Source organism: Glycine soja, chromosome 7 (assembly GCF_004193775.1).
Source record: "Glycine soja cultivar W05 chromosome 7, ASM419377v2, whole genome shotgun sequence".
Classification (NCBI taxonomy): domain Eukaryota; kingdom Viridiplantae; phylum Streptophyta; class Magnoliopsida; order Fabales; family Fabaceae; genus Glycine; species Glycine soja.
The window spans coordinates 25,646,329-25,652,621 of NC_041008.1; positions in this window are offsets into that span (position 1 = coordinate 25,646,329).

Here is a 6,293-nt window from a genome sequence, read left to right on the forward strand (position 1 = left end):
TCTCTTATTTTCTTTCTTTCATCTTGACTTATTTCTTCCACTCTTTTTTCCTTTTTCTTTTCTCTCCTATTTTTCTTTCCATAACTTGAAGGAACTCAACTCATCTAAGATTCTAGATAAAGGGTCTTTATGACTAGTACCATCGCCATTAACACTAGATGAATGATGACTCATGTTGGTTCCTAAGTTGTGGTTCTTTCTTGTTGGAGGTTTAAAAACAAAAGGTAAAAGAAACTATGGTTGAAACTAGCCAAAATAAACACTAAAAGAGGTGTAAAAGGTAAGGAAAAAACTAATTAGTAAAAGACAAGCTATCTAGGCGGTTTGACAATGGAAGGCAAAGGAAATAAGCTATGAAAGTAAGCAAGAAATGTAAACTAGGCGAATCCTAAGAGTGTTTGGATGACCACATTCAAGGTTCCCAACAAAACACTCACTATCCTAAGGAAAAATTGCCTAAAATTATTACACTCAAATGGAACTTTGATAATCTATTGGAGGCTCCCAACACACTTCCCATGAAAGGCCTTTTTGTTACAAAACTTGAAAGCAATGAAGGTAAGTAAATTGCAAATTACAAAATGGTCCTCAATTTTGGTGGTTGTTCTCTCTTTGGTGATTCACTCAATTTGGAATGCTTCTTAGTCCAATAGCTCTTAAGGTGGTTGGCCCCTTGCTTCTTGACTCAAATTCTTCAAGGGATGGCACCAATCCTCCTTTCCAATTCCCTATATGGTAACTCACAAACAAGGAAACAAAGAGACAAGCAATAACCAAAGACAAAAAAAAATGAAATGAAAGCTAAACCAATGGAGTTTTAACAAGACAATTTTTCAAGGATTATTCAACAATTAAAGCAATGAAAAGGACATAGAAGCAAGCTAGGACTCAAAGAGAAACTTAGAATGGCTCTAGAGTAGAGTAAAAAAACTATAAAAAAAAAGACTCAACAAACCTCTAGTTTTGGCACTTGTTTTCACACTAATTTTCAATTGAAATTTCAGAACTAAGACTGGTATAAAATAGGCACCAATTATAGAATAAATTTTGAGCCAAAACAACAAGCACACTAAGCCAAAACAAGCGAGTCATCCGTTGAGCGCACCACTCCTTTGGTTGAGCACGAGGAAGAATCTGGAAGAAGGATGAGCTATGCGTGTTCGCTGAGCAAGGGCTCATCCCGCTAAGCGCACCGCTTGAGTCCATCTGCTGAGCGAGAAGACGCGCACTAAGCCAAAATTCACTAATGCGCGCTAAGCGGTCCAGAGTTGCACTAAGTGCACAAGCACCATCAAGGCCACCTATTTAAGCCTGAAATCAGCAATAGGAGGGGATTTTGACCATTTACTCAAAGAGCTTCTGCATGTGAGAGATTCTAGAGAGAGAAGGGTCTGAATCCAGAGAGTTTTGAGAGATTTTGCTGTATGAAGACCTATAGAGAATGGAGCTTGAAGAGGAAGTCGTCCTGAGAGCTTAAGATGAGTTTGTGAGTGATTGTGAGGTTCAAGAGGTGGAGGAGACATCCTCACCGCTTGTATTTCTTCACTCCTTCATTTTTTCTTCTCTTTGTTGTAAAGGAAGCGTTCCAGTTATGGAGAGCTAAATCCTCTGTTGGTTCTTCCTTGTACGTACTTGATGTAAATACTTGTATATCTATTTAATGATGTTTTATGTGTTCTCTGTGCTATCAGTATGTCATTTCAGTGTGTTTTTGCCTTGATCACGTAGATGCATGCTTTGTTAGGATCATTCAACAGTGGAAACTGGTCTGATTCTTAGAACTTGATAGGACAGGGGACACCATAGAACACATGAGCATTGTTAAGTAGAGAATATCCTTTTAACATCAGGCACCTAATAGGAAGACCAGCGTGTTGTCTACTTGTCTATACACATCATTACTCACGTGATTTTCCTCTTAATAGTTAGTTTACATACCTATTCATAGTCCACACATCTCTTTTCATACTAGACACCTATTCACTGAATATAGCTTTACCAAGTAACACAAGTTCCCCGAGAGTTCGATACTCGGTTCTTATCGTTTTATACTACTTGTTCAATCTGGTGCACTTGTTGGGTTCGAACAATGCACACTTAGCTACCTACATAGAAATATGCAATACTATTAGGTTGGCTGGAGGGCCTAAAGATGCAATCCGATTGAGCTTGTTTTCATTTTCTTTATCGGGAGAAGCTAAGAGGTGGCTTCACTCATTTAAAGGCAATAGTCTTAAGACATGGGATGAAGTTGTGAAAAAATTCTCGAGAAATATTTTCCCGAGTCTAAGATTGTAGAAGGCAAAGCCGCCATCTCTTCTTTTCACCAATTTCCCGATGAATCTTTGAGTGAGGCCTTGGAAAGATTTCATGGTTTATTGAGAAAGACTCCCACTCATGGATTCTCAGAACCGACACAGATCAACATTTTTATAGATGGGTTAAGATCGCAGTCCAAGCAGCTATTGGACGCTTCTGCAAGTGGAAAAATCAAATTGAAGACCCCTGACGAAGCCATGGATCTCATTGAAAATATGGCTGCAAGTGACATTGCTATTTTGAGAGATAGAGATCACATTCCTACTAAAAAGAGTTTATTGGAGCTAACCTCCCATGATGCATTGTTGGCACAAAATAAGTTGTTGTCTAAGCAACTTGAGGCATTGACTGAAACACTAAGTAAGTTGCCAACTCAAATTCATTTTGCACATACTTCACATGCTTTTGTTTTGCAGGTTGCAGAATGTACCATCTGTGGGAGAGCTCATGAATCTGGACGTTGTATGCCTATTGAAGAACAACCCACTCATGAAGTCAATTACATGGGAAATCAGGCCAGAAACAATTTTAATGCAGGAGGATTTTTTGGATTCCAACATGGCCAGCAATACAATCAACAACAGGGACAATGGAGGAACCACCCTGGGAATCAATTCAATAGAGATCAAGATGGACCATCCACAAGGCCATAGCAGCAAGGGCTTAGTCTTTATAATCACACAACAAAGCTGGAAGAGACTCTAGCTCAGTTCATGAAGGTTTCTATGTCCAACCAAAAGAGCACAGAGTCTGCCATAAAGAATCTGGAGGTCCAAGTGGGACAGCTTGCAAAGCAACTGGTGGTAGATCATCAAGCAGTTTTATAGCTAATACAGAGAAAAATTCCAAGGAGGAGTGTAAACATTGTTCTGTTTTGAAGTCATTGGAAGTGTGCTTAGTGCAGGTAGTGGCGTTAAGCTTGAATCACTCACTGTAAGTTGAAGCTTGATGTATGCTAAGCCTCGCATCTCAGGCTAAGCACATATTGCAGAAAGATTTTTGGTGTTGTAGAAAGTGCTAAGCATCGCTGCCGCGCTAAGCCCCAAATGCTTACTGGATTTTACAACTTCAAGTTGCGCTTAGTGCGAGGCTAGGCTAAGCGCTGGTGTTTTAAACTCGAATGTCCCGTTGGCACGCTAAGCACAGTTGCGTGCTAAGCGCGTAATACGAATTTTAGTTTTTAAAAAGTAGAGGCAGAGGAACTTGGGTTGCTACCATTGCACCCAAACCTCTGCAACCTCACATCCCTAAGCATTCTTTTGTTTTTGCTGTGTGCTTACTGCTCCTCTGCATCCTTTTTGCTTCCTTGCAATGACAATCCAAGTAAGTTAGCATTTCTACTTTTACTTTCATGCTCCAAACCTGAGGATAGTTGATTTATAGTTTTAGTGACTAGTATTGTTGTAGGTTAGGTTACTTAGTTTCAGGGTTAGATATTTTAGGACTTTAGGTAGTTTAGAAGCCCATTAGGGGCAATGTGGTTAAAAGGGGTGAAAACCCCTCTATATCTTTCTGGGATTCACGATGAACGCGCTAAGTGCACTTGCTACGCTTAGCCTATTCATCACAATTGTTAAAAATTTTTAGGATTTTTGATGATCGCGCTAAGCCGACCATGTTGCGCTAAGCGCGTTCATCGTGGCTGTTGAACCATAACGATGCGGATGCTAAGCACACCTAAGCGCTAAGCGTCAATGGTATACTAAGATACTCATAGTAGTTCTGGCGCTAAGCCCATCTTGTTGAGCCAAGTGCCACTTAGGTTCTGTTTCTTTACCTTCATAATAACGCTAAGTGCGCCTATGCACTAAGCCTCAATGTCTTTCTATTGAGGCTGAGCTAAGCGCCAGTATGCTGCGCTAAGCTCCAATCATCTTCTGTTTCTAAAATTGTAGACTTAGGGCTAAGCGTAGCTATGCGCTAAGCCTATTATGTAGAGAAAAAAATGTTTTCTGTGTCTTCGAGCTAAGCGCCAGCTCGCTGTGTTAATTTTGTAAGGCGCGCTAAGCTTAGCATGCTGCGCTAAGCGCTAAGCTTAGCATGCTGCGCTAAGCGCTCAGCTCTATTTTCTGTTAAATTTTTCTGTTTTCTTGAGAATAAACCTGTACTAATCTCTTGTGTTTTGTCTTATATTTTGCAGATGGCTTCTAGGAAAAGGAAGGCACCGTCTACACCTACCCAAGTCAGATTTGATAGATCCAGATTCACTTCCCAAGAGGCTTGGGAAAAATACACTGACATTGTGGTGCCTCATAAGCTTTTACCAGAAAGGAATGTGGTGGTCTACTATACAGTGTTTGATGAGTTCAAGGGGGAACTCGAGAGATGCCACTGGGATGAAGAGTTGACTGATTTTGTTGACGACAACATTGATGTTGCCATTGTGAAGGAATTCTATGCAAACCTCTCTGACCCCGAGGACATCTCACCTAAGCAGGTGAGGGTGAGAGGTCATCTAATTAAGTTTGATGAGGATACTCTCATTTGATGAGGATACTCTCAACACATTCTTGAAGACCCCTGTTGTTGTGGAAGAGGGGGAAACACTTTGTGCATATTCCAGATTTGCACTCCTGAGGCCAGACCCTCAGGAGTTAGCTGTTAAGCTCTGTATCCCATGGAGGGGATTCAAGCTTAATGCTGATGGTTATCCGTTGAAGATATTGAGAAAGAACATGACCACCCTAGCGCAGACATGGAGTGTTCTATCCTTCTCTAACCTAATTCCTACCTCCTATACTTCTGATGTCACCCTAGATAGAGCCAAACTCATTTATGGCATCATCATGAAGATGGATATGAATTTGGGGTACCTCATTTCCCACCAGATCTCCCTCATAGCACAACATGACAATCCAGACTTGGATATCGTGCCTTGATCACAGCTTTATATAAGGCTAGGGTAGTTCAGTCATATTCGAGGTCCCTAGAGAGCCTGAGTTTGACCATTAATTTGGCATATATTAAGAAGAACTGTTGGAATCTTGATGATCTAGCAGTAACTTTCAGAGGACCTAGGAAAGCCAGGGGTAAGAGATCTGAGGCCCCTTCCACTTCAGCACCATCAGAGGCACCAACACCTTCTTCTTCTACAGTACTTCCCTCTCCATACACTCAGACTCCAGTTATTCCTCCTACATCCACACAGATTCCACTTCCAGCTCCTCTCTCTACAGGTCCAACAGATTTTATTTTTACTCCACAGATGCTGCACTCTATGCTCCAGATCATCCATAGGGGGCAGTCGATCATCATGCAGAGCATTCAGGGCTTGGGCTTGCCCTCCATTATGAGCACGGAGGAGTTTGATGCTCAGGTGGCCTGGCCAGGAGACCAGCCCCCTTCCTTTGGAGGGGGTGGGGCCTCTGCAGCCCAGGAGCCTATGACTTAGGAGCCACCAGCATCAGCACCATTGTTTGCGCCTAGCAAGTGTACCGGATGGCACAAGTAGTATAAAATGGTAAGAACCGAGTATCGAACTCTCGGAGAACTTGTGTTATTTGGCAAGCTATTTCGGTAAATAGGTGTCTGGTATGAAAAGATGATTATGGTTATGAATAGGTATGTAAACTATCTATGCAAAAAGAAAGAAAATCACGCAAGAGAAATGTTCTGTAAAAACAAGTAGAGAACGTGTTGGTCTTCCTAATAGGTTCCTGATGCTAAAACGGATGTTCTCTATCTAACAATGCTCATGTATTCCTATGTTGTCTCCTGGACTGCTAGACCCCGATTCCTCATGATAGCCTAGCCTAATCCTGATCAAGCCTCGTCTGCAGATTCCTCTTCTAAGACTAAACTCAGCCATGACTGCATTAAGACACACATACACAACTAAGTTCTTGTACCCTGATTCCTCATGACAGTACAACAACTTAGCCACGTACTATCAAGGACTTTAGAATCAGACCAGCTTCCACTATTGAATGACCCTAACAAAGCATCCATCTACGTGATCAAGGTAAAGGCATACT